Genomic DNA, 20463 nt, shown 5'->3' with positions numbered 1-20463 from the left:
CTTTCTCTCCCAGATTTCATCAACCTGTAAATAAACAACAAACAAATAAATAAACTTTCCTTTATGTGTCTTCTAATTTATTTTAAGAATCAATGAGTTTATGAATCTGTGTGCCCCCTTTTAACAGTTTTGGAATGGCTACTCAGAAGGCAAACCTGTGACTTAATGGATCTTTGTGACTGGGATGTTGGGGAACTTCCAGTTACAGAGGGATTTTTCCCTTGGGAGTCAGTTGCCTATGTTTGCATATTGGAGAACAGGCAAAGGAACGGGACTTCAGGATTTTGACCTGATCCTCTTTATGAAGAGTATTCTGGTTGTTCAGTTTTATAAGTCAGAGAGTTCTTCCTAGATGTTCATAGGGTAGATCTTGGTTATTTTGTGCTGCTGGCTCCAGTTTGAAGCTATGGTCAAAACGTCAGTCATTTTGAAGGCTCAGTTGAGCCATTTTTATGAATGATTGTTTGGTTAAGTGACAGGAGAGCACACATTTTGTTTGGCAGAGTGTTTGTTTTGTTTGCTGTTCTGTGTATCCTGGGTCAGCATTCATCGTTAGGGTTTGTTTAATCTTTACCTCCATGTTTGAGGAGCGCAAACCATTTGGACTCATCTAGAGTCACTTTTCAGTCGTGAGCAGCGTAGTTGTCTCTGCTGCCTGAGATGTAAATAGTCATTTTGGTGTCACCTTTGTTGTGGAGTAAATACATTTCTTAGAAAACTTATCCACTTGCATTTTAACTTGACTGAATTTATGCAGAGATCTCTACTATAAATTCTGTAGGAATGAGAAATAGTAAGTTTATGAGAATTTGGAAACTCCTAGGGAGTTCCTGCTGACTACCTTTATGATCTAAGAGTAGACTCTGAATTAATGTAACAGTTTTTAATGTGTCATTTTGTATATTAGTCTGTGATTATAATTGACTTATAAGATAGAGGCTCAAAATTTGATGGCTGAGCATTAGAGGTTTTCCTACAAAGCCAGGTAAGGACACAACCAAAAACTTACAGTCAATTCTATCTGATAAATATAGATGACACTTTTTTTTCCAGCTAGGCAAAGATGTTTTATTTGGATTGCACCATGATGATGGTGAAGACCTAGCTGTCATGTGAGTACTGGGAACAGAACCCCAGTCCTCTGCAAGAACAGCCAGTGCTCTTCCCTGGGCTGCAAAACCTGCCAGGCTCTTTCCTGGGTAAGTCCAGCAGGTGCCCACAAGCACTCTGACTCCCCCAGCCTCATTCACCCTCCCACCTCCCCTGCCCCATCTCGCCTCCTAGCCTGGGTACTGGCCCATTTCTTGTCTTGGCACCCTAGACACTGAGGCTGACCTCTCGGCCTGGAACCACCACTGCTTCCTGATCGTTTGCATCCAGACCAACCCAGTTCCTTCTCGCAGTCCCCAGGCACCCTCTGGGCCTGGTCCCTCCCTCACCTCCCTCTGCTTCTCTGGGTGGCACGGCCACCAGGTGCCCAAGACCAGCGTTTTCCTGGGCCTTGCTCCCAGGCCAGTCCAGCCCCCAAATTTCTGAGGACAACATCTTTCTTAGAGGGATCCAGACCTTAGGAGAAAGCCTGAGAGCATCTGATCCTCATCTGACTTGGGCCTTTGTGGGAACTCCTGAAGATAAAAGCAATTTGGCTACTCTAGTATAAATCAAAAGAGAGGCCGGGAGCACAGGTCTGTAGTCCCAGCACTCGGGAGGCAGAGGCAGGCAGATCCCCGTGAGTTCAAGGCCAGCCTGGTCTACATAGTGAGTTCTAGGCCAGCTGGGGCTACAGGGAGACCCTCTCTCAAAAAGACAGAAAAAAAAAAAATCAAAGAGCGAACCGGAAGCCTAGACCAACCAGCTTTTCATGCCCAACAAGTAAACCGCAAAGGCACATAAAGTTTACAAAACGAAGCAGACCCAAACTTGAAGGCTTGAGTCTCACACAAGAATCAGAAACTACAAAAGAAATTCACATGTCAAAGTCACAAAGAAAAAATAATAACATGAAAAACCAAAATAATATATCCCCACCAAATACCAATAGTCCTCTGGAGGAGTACAGTGAGAACGTACTAGAGATAATGCAGGACATGGAACTTAAAAGAACAAGTACACACATGATAAAAGAATTCAGTGCTAAAGAACACACAAACAAGGTAATCAAAGAACTGAAAGAAGAGAGGGACGAACTGCTGAATGAATTCAGAAAACAGTTAGAAATATTGAAGAATTATCAGGTTGAAATGAAGGAGGAAGTTAAACATTCAATAAGCCAGTTGGAAACGACAGGAGAAAGCCTCACCAATAGAATGAATGAAATGGAAAACAGAATATCAAGACTGGAAGATAAAGTGGATGAACTAGACCACTCAAGCAAAGATTATGAAAAATTTAAGAAAACACAAGAATGGAATATGCAGAAATTGTGTGACACCTTAAAAAGACAAAACTTACGAATCATAGGCACATAGGAAGGAGAAGAATCTCAGGGTAATGGTATGGACCAGATCTTCAACAGAATCATAGAAGAAAATTTCCCAAAATTAAAGACATGCCCATAAAAAGAAAAATAACTCTTAAAATTTTAAACTACTTAAGGCAAAGGCACTCCAGGTCTCCTCATTCCTGAGCTCCCAGCTTGACTGGGAAATAAATTCATCCTTCAAGATGAATGGACATTTCCCCAGGATCATCAAACTGACCTACACCAGGCCAGAATCACCAGGCCCCCAGTTCCAGAATGGAGCTTACAATCCTGGCTTTCAGGATGTGGTTTTTGCAATGGAAGACTATCTTTTCCCTGTCCTTGCACATGTCCTCCCTCATTTATAGTTGCCTGTCACACCTAGTCATGGCCTCCATTGCCAATATTCCATCCACCTGCACAATTCCACCAGAGTTATGGCTTTATAAATAGAAAGGAAATAAAAGTAACTCAAACTCTTGAGTGAGGTGAAAACACATGCACAGAGCAAGACTTCCCCCCACAGCAGCCTCCTGGACCTCATATGGTAGTGCCACTGTCCTTGCTCTTGCTGTTAAACTTGATAACATTCCCAGGAGAGCTGAATGGGGGTAGGGGGGCTTCATCTTTAGCTTAGGTGATGTAGATCTAAGGAATGAGACTTCCCAATCACAGCCTGTTTAATGACACACCTGTCAGCTTTGGTACCTCAGCAAGAGGGGAGGGGAGAGTGGATGGGGCAGAATATGAAGGTAGAGGTGCACTGCATAATGCTTTAAAGGGTGGCCATGGCATAAATGACCCTAGAGCTAGGCTTCTGAGGGAGCAGTATAATGAAGTTATAGGCACCAAGGATACCATGAAGTCAAGTCTGGTGTGGAGATCAACTTGGGTAAAGAAAGGAAGAGATATTGAACTGTTCCCCACTTTCTGCCACCTCTAGAGAAAGTGATACCTGAGAGTCAGTTGGCTAAAAGCCAGATAATGTGAGACAGGAAGTGCGCAAGTCTACAGATGTGAACCAGGTCCTGCCGCTGACGCAGCTGTCATCTAGTACAGCAGGGAAAGACCCAAGGCTGCCGTTCTTAGCTCAGAAGAACCTCAGTGAGCCAGGCCTGCCAGGGAGCCCCTGCTTATTGCCCACCCAGCTGCCCCAGGGCAGTAAAGTTGATAAAGCACTCCAGTTTTATCCCAGGATGACCAAGAAGCAACACCCAACAGGACGTGTGCTTTCTAGTTCTGATTTGGAGCCTAAAGAAGACAGGGAACTGGAAGCCATCTCTCCAAAAGAAAAGGTGATCTACTGTTGAAGAGGACTTAGAAGATGGTAAAGTTGAAGGGGATGCTGAAGATGATGATGCATATGCGATAGGCTGCTTTCATGAAATCAGTGAGTAGGGGGTGTCTGATTCTTTGTGAAGGCAGGCTTTATCAAGAGGTTGGCAAGGTGATGGCTACAAGTCTCTGGACACTGTCACACACGGGAGCTCCCCTGCAGCTTCCAAAGTAAAGGGGAAGGAGGAATCAGAAATCACCTGTGGATGGATCCAGAAGCAACCTACCACAGCTGTGCAGGAGGGCTCACAGCCCAAAGTTGATGCAGCAGTCCGGAGTGACATGAGCTGTGCTGCTGGAGCTCCTGAGCTGTATGAAGAGGATGATATTGAGGTGCAGGATAAATCTGCCCACTTGGGTGATGATGGCTTTGCTTGTGCTGAGTGCCACTTACAAAGGAAGAGTTTACTAAAGCATTTGTCATGACCAGAATGTCTTTTGAAGAAAGAAAACTCCAGTATGCAAAAAGCAAGTTAAGAAAGATGTGGCTCAGGTAGGCACAAGGGTGCATCCTGCAGCACCAGCTTCTTGAAGGCTGAGATGACAGGATCACTTGAGCCAAGAGTTTGAGACCAGCTTGAGCAACAGACCCACATTTTGGAAAACAAGTAGACCTCAACTTCTAAGAAAAATTAATGTTTAACACTTAAGTGCTACTAAATAACACAGGTTTGATAGTGATTCATGATTTTGCAAAGGATTCCAAAAGCTTAATAAAATAACAAAAATGAAGTGGTAAAAATTTTAATTATTTATTTATTTATTATTTAATTTTTTTATTTAGTGTATGTTGGAGATTAGGATGACCTGCCTTTGAATGAGTGGAACTTGAGACCTGGAGATCAAACCATAATCTGTACCTATGAGTGAGACCCAGAACACAGACTTCTCAAGGCCCTGACATGCAGAACAGCTGTGTGACTGGTAGAGCAAGTTGGCCAGATCAGATAGGCTGTGTTCCTCATTCTAAGAATGTCATCTTAACTTCCCCTTATGAGAAAGTAACCATCTTGATCAATACATCACCAGGCAATAGCCCTGAGTAAGGTCTAAATATCCTGCTATGTAATTGCTTTAGCTTGCACTAGCTAAAAGTTACTGTTCTTGTTTCTCATCTAAAAATGTTCTGATACTTTGTATGCAACTGCAAAGGCCATAGGTAACTGCTAGTTTCTTTTCAGTAAAAAACCTGTTGAACTTTTAATAAAGCGGACTTCTTGCTAGACACAAAGGTCCCCAGAGTCTTATCTCTGTGCCTTCGATCTCACCAGCACAGGACAAGACCCCCCTATAAAAGTGGGACCCCCGCAGTGTGTGTGTGTGTGTGTGTGTGTGTGTGTGTGTGTGCACGCTTGCCCATGCCACAGCATCTGTGTAAAGGTCAGAAGATAAGTTTCAGGAGTCAATTCTCTCCTTCTACCATGTGGGTCTTCAGGATCAAACTCAGGTTGTCAGGCCTGATAACAAGAGCATCTATCCACTAAGCCATTTTTTCACAGGCTCATAGGTACAGATTTCTCAGTAATATACTTGCAAACTGAATTCAAGAACACACCCAAAAGAGCATTCTCTAAGATCATGTTGGTGTCTTTCCAAATATGCAGAAATGGTTCAAAATATACAAATGAATAAATGTAATAGGTCACACAAATAGACTCAAGGACAGAAAGCACCACATCATTTCAATAGATGAAAAAAAAAACATGTTTTGACAAAATCCAACATCCATTTATGACAAAGAGCCTTAGAGAGGCTAAGAATGGTAGAGGTATGTCTCAATATAATTAGGTCATATATGGCAAACCTATAGCCAACATCACACCATAGAAGAAAAACTGGAAACACACTAAAATATGGAATAAGGCTAGGATATCACTTTTCCCTCTTGTTCAATATGCTGCTCAAAGTCTTAGCTATAGCAATAAGACTAGAGAAGGAGATAAAGGGGGACAAGTGGGACAGGAAGTGCACATATCCTCATTTGCAGTGATATGATTCAATCCATAGAAGACTGAATGACCTCGCCAGAAACTCTTATAGCTGATTAACAATTCAGCAAAGTGGTAGGATACAACGTTAGTGTACAAAAACAGTGGTCTTCCTATTCTCCAATAACAAACATGCTGAGAAAGAAATCCTGGGAAAAATTTCGGTCACAATTGCCTAATCAATCAATCAAATAAATAATAAAAACCTTCGAATCCATTTAACCAAGGAAGTTAAAGACTTCTACAACAAGAACTTTAAAACATTTTGGAAAGAAATTGAAGACGCTAGAAAATGCAAAGGCCTCCCATGCTCATAAATTGGAAGAATTAGCATTGTGAAAATGGCCATACTACCAAAAGTAATCTATTTAATCAGTTCAATGGCCATTAAATGCCATCCCTTACAAAAATACAACTGTAAAGCTCGTATGGAAACATAAAAGACCCCAGGCAGCTGAAGCAATCCTGGGCAAAAAGAAAATGATGGCGCTACCACCACACTTGATTTCAAGTTACACTGCAGAGGCAAAACAGCATGGTGTGCCACAGAAATAGACCCAAAGATGAATGGAATAGAAAAAACAGAGGACTCAGATATAAACCCATGCAACTACAGCCACCTGATTTTTGACAAGATGAAAAAAAATTGGAGAAAAAGACAATCTTTTCAATAAATAGTGCTGGGAAAACTGGATACCCACAGGCAGAAGAATGAGATTAGACCTCTATATCTCACTCTGTATAAAAATATATATTAGGTCTTAATATAAGACCTAAAACTCAGAACCTGCTAGAGGAAAAATTAGGAAAACCCTTCAAGTTGTAGGCCTAGGCAAGAGCTTTGTGAATAGGTCTCCAGTTGCTCAGGAAATAATGTCAAGAATTGATCAATGGGTCCTCATAAAGTTAAAACACTTCTGCAAGAAAAAGGAAACAGTTATTCAGTAAGAGATAGCCTATGGGATGGGAGAGAAAACTTTGCTAGGTATACATCTGACATAAGATTAATATCCAGAATATATAAGGAATTCCAAAAAGGAAAAAGTGCTGAAATAACTAAACTGATAACCCTCAAACTAAAAATATGCAATTCTATTTTATAATTAAATTTGCAATTCTATATGTCTGCTATAATTTTTGAATAGTATTTAGTGACAAAGTGTACTACTAAGCTTCAACAATGATGTCAAATTTGTCACTGTTGCTGTAATGTGAGTTTGCCATTCACTCCCTTTCCAAATTCTCCAACATATACAAAGTTTTTCAGTGCAATCATGGCACTTTTTAAAGAAAGCAGTGCTAATAAAAATTTTAAAATAAGAAAAAACTAAATAGCAGAATTCAAACAATATAGTCAATAAATAGACCAATGAACTAAGCAGAAAATTTTCAAAAGTTGATATTACAAATGGCTCTGCAAGACCAGCAAGCACTCAGCTGATATAGTTGAGCCAGCTCCCCAGTCTCCTAATTTCCTCTAAGAAGCAGCATGTTTATGAATCTAAATGGCCCCTGTAACATTGTATATATATTGTATATATATGTAACATGTGTATATATACATGTATATATATATTATTGAATGAGCAAATGGAATTAATGTATGACAATGTCAATAAGGGGCCTTGAAATGCCATAAATTTCTATATACAATCTTTCTTTGTTCTTAGTTTTTAAAAATATTTTATTTGTTATTTTTATTTTATGTGTATGAGTATATGTCCTGCATGTAAGTAAGTGCTCCCATGTTGTGCTATGTCCACGGAGGTCAGAAAAGGGCATCAGATTCCCCTGGAATTGGAGTTATGAACAATTGTAAGCCACCACGTGGGTGCTGGGAATTGAACCTGGGTCCAGTGCAAGTGCAGTCAGTGTTCTTAATCGTTATTTGTTATTTTTATTTTATGTGTATGAGTATATGTCCTGCATGTAAGTAAGTGCTCCCATGTTGTGCTATGTCCACGGAGGTCAGAAAAGGGCATCAGATTCCCCTGGAATTGGAGTTATGAACAATTGTTAGCCACCACGTGGGTGCTGGGAACTGAACCTGGGTCCAGTGCAAGTGCAGTCAGTGTTCTTAATCTCTGAGCCATTTCTCTAGCCCCTGTTCTTAGTTTTTAACTGCATGCCAATTACACCACAATGTTAAAAACGATCTAGGAATTTAATAGTACTAAAATCCTCTACAAATCCCAGTGAGGCTCACTGCTCAGCAACTAAATGATGTCATCAGGAATTCCTCATGGAACGCTGACTCCTTGGAAGGCAGGTATGGTTTCTTCTTTCCTCAGTGAAAAGAGGATAACAGACTGTTTTTCGCATCTAATTTGGTTTGCATTCTCCATCGGAAAGTCAGGGTGGGCACAATGAAGACTTGAATCATTGTTCTCTCTATTTCTGCTTGAACAGTAAATTGACTCATAAAGAATCTTTCATTGTTCCCTCAATTCCCCAACAACATCAATGATCCCTGTGCCATTGCAATAAGACAAACAGGACCCGTGAGCCACGTGCACTCATCCTGAATGGAAGCACCTGTTTCTTTCCTTTGTCACAGCTTCACGAAAGCCATCATCCTCTTGACAGAGCTGGCTGCATATCTAGAGGAACAGGTTTATAAATCTTGAAAAATGAGCTTGTGTTATCACTGCATGCATGAACATTTTTTATTAATTTGAAGAAGTGATTCCCTCTGGAAAATGAAATTCTGCTTGTGACACTGGCTAGCCTGTCAATTGTTCTGAAATCTTGTGCTTGGACTTTTATGACTAGGGCCATGAATACCACAGAATTATGCAGGCTTTCTAGAGTTTGGGGGGAAGGACAGAGCGCGATCTAAGGTGAAACTCATTACACATATCACTATGACAGGAGTCCCAACCAGAACCAGAAAAGGGAGGGAAAGGTGTGTTATGGAGCATGTGGAGATCTTCCTCCAAAGGCCAAGGTGAAGTTGAACCTAGTCTCTCCAACCTTAAGGAAGAGGCACAAGGCTTAGTGACCTATTTGGATTTCAGAGTTAGCACATTCCTCACTTGGGTATGTTACTCTGGCTACAGCTTCCATGAGTGCTGAATCTGGTAGAGGTAGATATGAACTCAGAGTCTCTAGTATGACACTACACCTTAGGGGGACCAGCAAGTGTCCTGACAGAAAGCTGATTTCACTGGGCCACTTTTACTATGAAAAGGGTACACTTTGTCTTTACTGGAATAGACACTTACTCTTGGCACGAATCTGCCTTTCCTGCACATGTTCTGCCAAAATGACCATCCATGAACTTACATAGTGTCTTATCCACTGTCATGGTATTTTAACCAAGGAATTCTCCTCATAGCTTAAGAAATGAGGCAGTAAGCTCTGGCTTGTGGGATTCACTGATCTTACCATGTTCCTCACCATCCTGAAGCATCTGGCTTGCAAGAGCAATAGAATGATGAAATGGCCGTTCAAAGGTGCAGCTACAATGACAACCAGGTGGCAATAATTTGCAGGGCTAAGTCAAGGGTCTCAGGAAAGCTGGAAATGCTAGCAATCATTATCTAATATTTGGTACTATTTCCCAATAGCTAGAATTCATGAGTCTAGGAATCAAGGAGTAGAAACAAAAATAGTATTGCTTAGTCCTAGTGATCCACCATCAAAAGTTTTGTTTCCTGTTCCCATAACCTTATGCTGTGCTGGCCTAGAAGACTTGATTCCAAAGGGGGAAGTGCTTCTGTCCAGGAGGAACTAGAAGCTAAGACTTTCCCTTGACCACTTTGGCTCCTCATGTTCTTAGGTTATAAAAGAAATTACAGAGTTAGCAGAGGCAATTAATATAGGATGAAATTACACTACTACTCCACATGGAGGTAAGAACGAGTATGTTCTGAGTGCAGGAGATTCCTTACAGTGTCTCTTACTATTATCATGTATTATGGTCCATGGGCTATTATAACGACTCAATACGGGTAAGATGATAAATGACCCTTTAGGAATGAAGGCATAGGGTCACCCCTCCCCCCGCCGCCAACCTCCAGGTAAGGAACCAAAACCTTTTGAAGTTCTTGCTGAAGATGAAAGAAATGCAGAATGGGCAGTGGAAGAAGGAGTTACAAACATCAGCTAAGACCATGTGACCAGTTACAGAAACAAGGAATGCGCTTGTCATGAGTGTTTCTGTCCTATTTCGCATATGTGCAAACATTAAGCAGATATTTTTATTTCTGTTCTGCTCCTATTCCTTTGTCATGTAATGTAATATTGATTGAGTTAATATCATTACCTAAGTCTTGTTAAGTCTGTGTTATCATATTTAAGTTATGGGATATCAAAGAGTAAGAAATCCTCAAGAAATTGCCATTCATTCTGGGGGGAGAATTAATGTATTTAGAGTTGTTATTCGGGGTAGTTCTATTACATGGAATTTGACTTTGTTATTGTTTTTATTTGGAAATTAAGCCTGATACAAGGAGATAGTGTTTGGTGTCAAGTTGACAAGGGATGAGCTTGTAGTGGTTTATCTTTATTGACTATGTGACTATATTCAGAATCACAAGGATGAGGCTTTTAAAACGTATTTTATTTGTGTGTGTGTGTGTGTGTGTGTGTGTGTGTGTGTGCTCATGTGCCACAGAGAATGTGTGGAGATAAGTGGGTAACCTTTGAACATTGGTTCTCTCCTACCATGGGTCCCAAGGACTGAACTCGGGTCATTAGACTTGTACAGCAAATATTTTTACCCCTTAAACCATCTAACAGACCCTAAGTTACCCTTTACAAATTTTTTCACTCATGACACATTTTTTACCAAGAATATTTAATGTGATCCTTGATATATAGGTATATAAAATTTTATATAGTCATATAAAACAGTCATGGAAAACAAACATTTACTGATAAATCATAAAGAAATTTTTTAGGGTTGACAAGATGACTTAGCAGGTAAAGGTACTAGCTACTAAGCCTGATGACTTGAGTCCAGTTTCTAGGACCCATATGGTAGAAGGTAAGAACTGACTCTTCCTGAAAGTTGTCCTCTAACTCTAATTTCCACATGTATGCCATGGAATATTCTCTCTCTCTCTCTCTCTCTCTCTCTCTCTCTCTCACACACACACACACACACACACACACACTCTCTCTCTCTCTCTCTCTCTCTCCACATTCTATTTACTTTCCTGTTGTTATGATAAAGTACCCTGACAAAACTAATTTAAGGGAAAAGGGTTCATTCTGGCTCACAGTTCTAGGGTACAGTCCATCATGGGAGAGAAGTTAAGGCTGCAGGACTTTAAGGAAGTTGAACACAACATATCCTCAATCAGGAGCAGAGTAATGAAGGCATGCTGCTGCTCAGATCCCCTTTTCTACTTATACCTTCCATATCCCAGCCAGGGAATGGACCTCCCACAGTGGGAGAGACTGCCTATTCAGTGAACATAACCAAGACAATCCCCACAGGCATGCCCAGACGTTCTTTTCCCCATGACTCTAGATTCTGTGAAGTTGTCAATCAATACTAATTATTATACATACTAATGAGATGTATGTGCTTACATAAAGAATTAAACAGTGGCTGAATATCTGATACTCTAAGACATAGAGCATCATCAACCCTTTTCATAGTTCATTGATAGTTTGATTTTGTAGTCATCAACAATGAGACTGCAGCCTTTATGTGTGTTCTAGGGATTGAATTCAGGGCTCCAGGCTTGCACAAACCAGTGTATATACCTGTCAAGCTATCTCCCTGCTTCTTGAATTAACTATAGTTATGCATTTAGAAGCCTTCACTATTGGCAAATTTTTCATGACACTGACATTCAGTTATACAATCTACAGTTTTAGAAATCGATTTAGGGCATATATCATAAGAATAAACCAAATCCAAGCTCAGAAGATGTGGCAAGATAATAAAAATCAAAGGGAAAAAATCAATGAACTAGAAACAAAGAAAAAATACAAAAAAAATCATTGAATTTAAGAGCTGGTTCTTCGAAAAGATAAACAAGACTGACAGACTCTCAGCCAAACTTACCAAAAGAAAGAAAGAACAGATCCACATAAACAAAATCAGAGATGAAGAGGAAGGCATTGCAACAGACACCAAAGTGAGCCAGAACATTGTAAGGGAACACTTTGAAAACATTTACTCCATTGAACTAAAAAAATCTAAAAGAAATGGATGGTTTTTTTATTCAACCAAACCACCAAAGTTGGACCAAAAAGAGATCAGCAACTTAAAGAGTCATAACAAACAAGAAGATTCAAACAATAATAGCAAGCCTTCAAAGTGAAAAAAGCCCAGGTCCAGATAGATTTAAAACAGAATTCTACCAGACCTTCAAAGAAGAACCACAACCAATACTGCTTAAATTATTAAAATAAAAAAAAAAAAGATTGGAACAGAGGGAGAACCAAACTCCTTCTACAAAGATAGTATTACTCTAATACAAAAACCAGGTAAAGACACAACAAAAAGGGGAAAACTATAGACCAATATTCCTAATAGATGCAAAGATTCTCAATAAAGTATTTTCAAACCACATATAGGCGTAGATTAAAAATATCAACTACCATTATCAAGTGGGGTTTATTCAAGAGATGCAGGGATGGCTCAGTATACATGTCAATAAGAATAATAAATCATACAAATGGACTTAAAGACAAAAATCACATAATAATATCAATAGATAAAGAAATGGCCTTTGACAAAATCTAACATGTCTTCATAATAAAAGTCCTACAGGAAATTGTACTGGATGGAACACGGCTCAGCATAATAAAGGCTGCATGGACAAACCCATAGCCAATGACATTCTAAATCTTCACTCCCACTAAAATCAGGAACAAGACAAGGTAGTCCAAGATCCCCACTCCTTTTCAATAGAGTGCTTGAAACCCTAGCTAGAGCAATAAGACGGGAGAAGGAAATTAAGGGAGTACTAATTGGAAAACAAGAAGTCAAATTATTCCTATTTGCAGATGATATACAAAAGAGACCTCCACCAGAGAAGTTTTCCACCAGAAAACTTCTAGAAATGATCAACACTTTCAGCAAAGTGGCAGGATACAAAATCAACTTATAAAAACCACTAGCCTTTTTATAGTCCTGTAACAAGCAGTCAGAGAAAGAGTTCATGGGAACATTCCTAGCCGGGAAAACAACAACAACAACAACAAAAAAAACCCAAAAACAAAAAAACACATACACAAACTAGGAATAAACCTAACCAAAGACGTGAAAGCGCTTTACAATGAAAACTTCAGATCTTTGAAAAAAGAAATTGAGAAAGACACTAGAAGATGGAAAAAGCTATGGACTCAATACAATCCCAATCAAAATCTCCATGACAGTCTACAAAGAAACAGGAAAAAAAATCCTAAAATTCATGATATACCAAAGACCCCAGATAGTCAAAGCAATCCTGAGGAGAAAAGAAAATGCTGGAGGGATTACCATGCCAGATTTCAAACTATATTACAAAGCTGTAGTAATAAAGACAGCATGGTACTAGCCATAAAAGAAATATGTGGATGAATGGAACAAAATAGCAGACCCCCCTCAAAATGAGTGCACTAATTACAGCTACTCATAGTTGACAGATGCCAAAAATACATGGAGGAAAGCCAGCATCTTCAACAAATGGTTCTGGGGAAATTGGATGTCTACCAGTAGAAGAGTAAAATTAGACCTGTATCTATCACTCTGCAGAAAAATCATCTCCAAATGGATCAAAGACCTTAATGGGAACCTAAAAAGTTGAAATTATTAGAAGCAAACATAAGCAGTACCCTACAAAACATAGGTCAGGAAAGGACTTTTTAAACTGAACTATGTTCTCTCATGAATTAAGGCCAACAGTTGACAAATGGGACCTCATTAAACTAAAGACTTCTGTGCAGCAAAGGAAACAGTGAACCAGTGTAGAGGAAGCCCACGGGGCCGGGAGAATCTTTGTAGCTGTACATCTAATAGAGGATTGATTTCCACAATAAAATCTCCAAAATCAAAGAATCAAGGAAACAAATGACCCAATTAAATAATGGACTACAGACCTGCACAAAGAGATCTCAAAAGAAGCAACAAAAGTGGTAAGAAATACCTTAAAACGTGTTTAACATTTTTAGTAATTAAGGAAATGCAAATTAAGACTACTTTAAGATTTCATCTTGCCCAAGTCAGAATGGCTAAGAACAAGAAGCAATTGATAAAGCGAAAAGGGGAACCATCAACCTCTGTTGCTGGGATTACAAACTGGTGCAGCCACTATGGAAACCACTGAGGAGAATTCTTTAAAAAGTAAAAATAGATCTATCATATGATGTAGCTGAACACTCCTTCACATCTGCCCAGAGGGCTCAGTATCCCACTACAGAGATACTTGCTCAGCCATGTGGTTGCTGCTCTCTTCACAAAAGCTCGGAAATGGAAGCAACCTAAGTGTCCCCGAATTGATGAATGGATAATGAAAATGTGGTACATTTACACAATGGAGTTCTATTAGAAAGAAAAGAAAAATAAAATCATAAAATTTGCAGGTGAATGGATGGAAGTAAAACTTATATGAAGTGAGGTAACCCAGACTCAGGAAAACAAATGATGCATGTTCTCTCACATTTTGGATCCTACTCAAAGTCCTTAGATGTGTGAGTGTATATTTTGATGTAATGAGGAATCCATTGGCAAGCTAAACTGGACGGAAGGTGGCAGTTGTATTGCCTAAACTCAGATATCTGTTTTTTTTTTTTTTGTCTCAATAGTTCGATTGTTGAGTGGTTGATGGGTTGCCCCTGCTCTAGCAATGATATGAACTGAGTCTTGGTCTTGGGCTGGCTTGGAGCTTCTGTGTCCCAGGACAGTTCTGAAATCTATCCATAGGTTCCACCTGATGGCCCTCTACTCTCTTCTTACAACCTAAGATAAGATGTACAGAGTTGTTTTTGTTACTGATCCAAAGCCTCTTCACTAGCAAGTTATAAAAGGGCCCAGTGAACCCAGGAGAGGTTGGAGAAAAAAAATTTTTTTAAATACATATTGGGCTGGTGAGATGACTCAGTGGGTAAAAGCACTTGCCCCAAGCTTGACAAACTGATTCTCCCTCATCGGCCCCCCAAACCCACATGGTGGAAGGAGAGAAATGACTCTTGCAAATTGTCCTCTGACATCCACACATTCACCACAGCATCAGGGAGAGTGAGCAAGTGAGTGAGTGCATATACTAATGCACACACCTGCATACATGTGCACTCACACACAAAAAATAAATAAATGCAATAAATTTTTTTTATAAACATTTAAAAAAGATCTATTTGGTAAATCAGGAAAATGAAGAAGATGGAGATCTAGTATCACTCTCAAGTCAGGTAAGTTTCAAGCTCTGGTTAGTCTTAGGTTAGGGAGAGAGAAAGGGAACTTAACTTAGGAAAGGACCAGTGACTAGAGCCTACAAGGTACTACTCTGGTGGTCTAGAACAAGACACTGGGAAACTTGGTGGCTGGTGTATGTGATTTTAAAATCCTGGTGCCCTTTTGACTCCTGAGAATGTCTCGCTTATTCTTATCTTAAAGTCACCGCAGATGGGTGTTTCAGTCACATCTCAAACACTTGCTTAAGCGTGTGTGAAGCCCATGGCTTCTGCAAACATGACCTTCAGTCCTCGAAAACTACCCTAGGTAACTGTTGCTGGTACATCCCATGTGTCAGATAGGTTATTGATTGCAAAGCTATTGAGGGTAATGGCACAGCTCAGCTGTGTAACAATCCAAAGTAGTGACTCATAAGCAAGTGAAACGACAGGATTTGTTTAGGCTTTATCTTGGTTTTAGTTTGTGTTGCTGAAAATGAAGAATCCTGCTGGGACAAAAACTTGTAAAATAGTCATCTGACTGTTGATATTTGAGACACGGATATTGTGTGTGTGGGGGGGTCTTCTATAATGTTTCTTTGGAGACATATTGTAATGTGAGGTTGTGGGGCTCAGAAGACAAGATGGGCTTATCTATACACAGACAAGTGGTAGGCAGGGGTATCATTGTTAGAGGGAAGCAGACTTGTGGCTGGTCCTCCCCATCCTGCTATCCTCCAGCTCTGACTGTTGCCTGGTTTGTCCCAGTCCAACTTGCTCTCAGGAGACTAAAGCAAACAATAAAGGATTGAAAAAGATCAAAACTCACTGCTCAAAGGCATTTACTCAGAAGAGCACAAAGTCAGGCTTTGATGGATAGGCTGAAAACTAAAAACTAGAACCCCCTGATTTGCCCATCAAAATCTCAAAAAGAAGAAGTAACAAAAGGCCTTCCATGTAAGCGTTAATACAGCTGTGACAGCTAAGTGCTGTTGTTTATGGTCTGTGATGTCTGAAAAATGATGCAAGGTCAAATTATGTAAGAAATGTTGAGCTGATAAAATGCTCGGTGTGCCTCTGGGGGATTCTAAGCACTTGTAAAGAAGCAAGTCTAGGAGGCTTTCTAGACCCAGTGTGAGATAGTTGTTTAAGATGTAGCCTGCTCCATTTCAAATTGTGATAGTTATTGCCCCTGTGATTTCCTTTCTCATTTGTGTGAGAAGGGAATGAAGTTGGGAGAAGAATGAGGGTTCTGTCTGATAGGAACTGTAGGGAGGGGATGGGAGGGTGGATATGATGCAGATACAGTGTACTGGTGTATAAAGTAACCAAATAATAAATAAAAGTTTAGTTAAAAATAGTGACGAGTCAGCGTTCTGTTGTCACCTTTACCCATTTCCTTTGGAGATATTCAGAAGCTCACAGAGGGAGAAAGGGAAGACCCTGGGGGTTAAGATGATGGTTCCTACCTCCCAAAGGCAATTCTCCATACCCTGATCCTTTATAAACAGTCAAGACTAGGCTCTGCACACTGTGGGGTGAAACTACATTGCAGTCAAGATCTGAAGGCACCTGGCAGGGCGAGCTGGCTCTGTGCCCCTTGTCTTCCCCGAATGACTCATTCTACATACAATGCAGACACGCACACACACACACACACACACAGACACACACACAGACACACAGACAGACACACAGACAGACAGACAGACACACACACACACACACAGACACACAGACAGACAGACAGACAGACACACACACACAAACAGACAGACACACACACACAGACACACAGACACACAGACACACAGAGAGACACTTGCAGAGGATCAGGGTTCAATTCCCAGCACCCACATCAGGTGACTCACAACTGCCTGAAACTACAACTCCAGGGGATCTGATGCTCTTTTCTGGCCTCCAGGGATACATGCACACATGTACATACACATATACACAAACACACACACACACACAGAGACACACACACACAGACACAGACACACACACACACAGACAGACACACACACACAGACACAGACACACAGAGACAGACAGACAGACACACACACACAGACAGACACACAGACAGACAGACACATACACACACAGACAGACACACAGACAGACACATACACACAGAGACACAGACACACAGAGACAGACAGACACACAGACACACACACACACAGACAGACAGACACACAGACAGACAGACACACACACAGACACACAGACACACAGACACACAGACAGACACACACAGACAGACAGACAGACACACACACAGACACACAGACAGACAGACACACACACACACACACACACCCTCTCAACACTGTCTTTGGGCATATAATCTTGCTTTTCAATCAACAATATGGCACAAATGCAGGACTTTGCCCTGGCCCTACGTCAGTCAAAATGGTCCTGTTCAGAGGAATATTTAGGCATGTCCATCTTCAAATGAAGATCACTAGACCATATTTAAAATGTTGAAGGCAGGAGATGGCTCAGCAACTAAAAGCACTGGCTGCTCTTGCAAAGGACCAAGGTTTGGTTCACAGCACCCACATGGAGGCTAACAACCATCCTAACTCCAGTTCCAGGGAATGTGACTCCCTCTTTTGACATCTATGGGCATTGCACAACATGGGTGCACTTACACACATGCAGGCCATACACTCACATACATAAAATAAAAATAATAAAATGTTGGAAGCTCCAAATATCAAATTATTCCCAACTGACTGTCAAATTTATTGGAATACCAAATCCTCTGCAGGGGTTTGGGAACTGTGTGGTAAAGGCATTTGAATAACTGAGGACTGTTCCCTACATATGCAAAGTTTCATCAGTTTCCACCAAGACTTTTGCAACCATTGTTAAATAAGTATTGCATTCATTAGATGTTAGCAGAATGAAAATGTAAACCATAATGAAAAACTATGACATACATTTTAAAGTGGCATACATAAAAAGTTATTACTTTTTAAATTTTTTCCTTCTGTTTGAGCAGAGTCCATTTCAAAGGTGGATCCATTTTCATATTCTTAAGTTGTCTGTTGCCTCTAACCTGCAATTGATCTCAATTAGCCATTAATAAACAAACAGGCTAAGATTCTAACTGAGGGAGACTTGCTTCTCAAGGTAATACCCTTGCAAATTGTCTTCCAGAGAGTCCCATGATTCGAAGGTACAAATCCATTGTTTATTAGTGAAAGGTCTTAGTGGACACACTGATTTTAAACACAGTGAAAACATGTCTCTTACCACGACAGGCTGTGTGTACTTTCAAAGTCAGTACGTAAATGAAAAATATATGTAGCCAGAGTCAGCCCCCTGACAAGCCATAGATGACCCTGTGCAGTAAGGATGGGATTACTGGTGTCTGCCTCAAGGGACCCTAGCCCTTTCAAGTAGCCCCTAGATCCTTAGTATATAGGGGACAAATTGAATGAAAACTCATTTCTATCACACTAGCATCGTGTTAAACCTGGCCAAGTGGCCACATTGTATGTTTGGAAGCAGTAGATCCCCATCTTCAGCCCACACCAAGGCAGTGCGAGTTCTGTATTATTTCTATGGCTCAGTCTCTGTTTCACTCCTTCTCACCTGCTTGTATTTCTTTTTTTTTCTTTTTTAGTTTTCTATTGTTTTTTTAAAATTTATTAAATTTTTGTGCATTTCATACATTTGATCTTTTTGCCAAGAATATAGAAATGAATTTAAATAAGTTAAATGAGGCCAGCCCATGCTGCCAAAAGCCTGTCTATTGCAACAGAAATACTGATGATTTCATGCTCCATTTTGGCTCTGTTTCCACATTGTTCTCTTTGCCTTCTTTCTTGTATTATCAGAAATTATACTAAGATCAAATTCCCTGGCAGGCGACTATATCAAAGTTTCAAAAGACACCAAAGAATTTTGCTTGAAATGAGTTGAATGGACACTCAGTAGATGACGCAATCTGAGGTCTGGCAAATCCTCACTCGGAACCCCAGGGTTAATCTAGATCAGCTTTTTCTAGACCAGTGCACGTGACAATGTTCCTTCCATCCTTTTGTCCCAGAAAGGAACAAGGCACTGGCATTTTGAAGATTCTCATAAAATTCAAAAAGGAAAAGAGAACAGTAAAAAGAAGGTAGAAGTTAGAAAAAGGAAAGAAATGAAAGAAAGGAAGACAGAGTCCCGGAGCGGAGGGCACAGACTTGTTGGGACCTCAAAGCATGAACTTGAGGGCTGAGTCCACACAGAGCTTAACTAAGCAAGCTAAACTTCCTGCGTGAGTCCTAGTTTCTGTAGTTTCAATGAACAGTCAGTAATAAAGTGTCAGCACATCAGAACTACACCTGCTGAGCTTCCAATCACTGGGCCAGACTTAGCATTCTGTTTTGAATCATTACATATATGTGCTTGGCTGCACACCTGTAATTCCAGCACTTGGGAGGCAGAGGCAGGCAGATCTTTGTGATTTTTGAGGCTAGCCTGGTCTACACACCCTGTATGCTACAATACTGACCTACCAGGCCAAATGTACCCACTGGTGTGATAGTGACAAGACTCTTTATGGAGGTAATCACCACCTCTCTTGAGTGGACTTGAGGTCTGCACCACAGGAGGGAATTCACACCTAGTGAATTTCACATGGTGAAAACCCATGACCTGGGAAGTCACAGGCCCAAGAGGAGAACCTATTGATAATATTTTTGCTACATGTCATGTATCAAAGTTCCTTCTAAATCTTTGTGTTTATCCCTATAGATTTGTGCTAATCTCAACCTTGGGCAGAGAAACTTCCTACTGCAATGGATAGCAGTTAATACAGACTCATAACTGCTCAAAGGACTGAGAATTAATGACCGTGACAGTGCTCTGCCATAGGTAGGGAGATCTTTACCAAACTTTCTCCCCAAGGCTTAGGGAACATTGTGGAAGAGGTGATGGAAACAAAGTGTCAGAGGATTGGAAGAGAGTTATGAAATGCTGTCTTCTGACATAACATGCCTATTGAACACATGAATTCACACTTGTATGATTACCTGCACAAGACCCATACAAGATCAAGCCAGTTAAATATTCCAGTACCGAGGAGAAAGGAGATCCTTATGCCCCACCCCTAGCAGAGGAGCCACTGGCAGTTGGTGGCCACTGGGGGAGGGAGTGTCACTTTTCTACGAAGAGTGAATACTGGTAGGTTGCCCATGCCCCAGTGGATAGCCCCATACTCATGTGCAAATGGGAGCACTAGTTGGAATCAGGGAGTTATTAAGAGACAAAAGACATGATGAGGATAGAAAGATAGTTCAGTGGTTAAGAGCACTGGCTGCTCTTGCAGAGGACCCGGGT

This window comes from Nannospalax galili, unplaced genomic scaffold (genome assembly GCF_000622305.1).
Source record: "Nannospalax galili isolate Female #2095 unplaced genomic scaffold, S.galili_v1.0 scaffold91, whole genome shotgun sequence".
NCBI lineage: Eukaryota > Metazoa > Chordata > Mammalia > Rodentia > Spalacidae > Nannospalax > Nannospalax galili.
Note: the sequence above shows the minus strand (reverse complement) of the source record.